The following is a 1,030-nucleotide window of genomic DNA, read 5'->3' on the forward strand; positions in this document are numbered from 1 at the left end:
GGACTCTACAGGGAGGTTTGTGTCTGGGTTCACACTGAAGTCTCCACGCTGTGTATCTTGAGCAGTAATACACAGCTGTGTCCTCAGATCTCAAGTTACTCATTTGCAGGTATAGGGTGTTCTTGGAATTGTCTCTGGAAAAGGTGAATCTGTCCTTTAAGGAGGATGCATAGTTTGTGGTACCGCCATTCCCATTAATTTCTCCAATCCACTCCAGTCCCTTCCCTGGCACCTGGCAGATCCAGCTCATCCAGTAGCTACTAAAAGTGAATCCAGAGGCTGCACAGGAGAGTCTCAGTGAACCTCCAGGCTGCACCAATCCTCCTCCAGATTCTACCAGCTGTACCTCACACTGGAAACCTGCAAACACAGAGAATCCTGATTAGGAAAGTGTCACACATGCCCACTGTCCCTCTCACTCATGTCCACTCGCATACTGAGTATCTCTTGTTTCTAAAAGATACCTTTAAAAAGGCATCAAGGAAAACCCGACACAGCCCCAAATCCACGGTGAGCCTGCGTGCCGTGCTCTTCACTGAATGAGGACACCTGGTATCCTGGGCCGTGCTCCTCTGCGAGAGCTGCAGGGTCAGGGCAGGCAGGGCTAGTTTTCATGAGCAGAGGAAGACTCTATTTGCATGTCCTGCTGGTATATAATGAGGAATGCAGGGGAGTCCTCAGAGTGATGAGTACCCTGAGCAGATATGTATATTGTGAAGAGTATGGTACAAAGATCACATCTTACTGATGAAGCCACAAACTGTAAAGCATGGAATGCAAGTACAATGTTTCCAAGAAATCGCTCTTTGTGTGCCTTAACTTGTGTGCTTCTCCTTGCTGGTAACTAGATCTCCCCTGCTTCTGATGCATTACAGAGATGGACATTCTCACTGAATCTTGCAGACTCCTCTTCTTATAAGTAACATATGTGGTTTTCTTAATCTGGGATTTATCTAAAGACTAAGTAACAGGTACAGTCACAGTCAGAAATCTAGACCTTCCCTCTGTTTTCATTACCTGTGGTTCTTTT

The sequence above is a fragment of the Nannospalax galili genome, unplaced genomic scaffold (genome assembly GCF_000622305.1).
Source record: "Nannospalax galili isolate Female #2095 unplaced genomic scaffold, S.galili_v1.0 scaffold130, whole genome shotgun sequence".
Classification (NCBI taxonomy): domain Eukaryota; kingdom Metazoa; phylum Chordata; class Mammalia; order Rodentia; family Spalacidae; genus Nannospalax; species Nannospalax galili.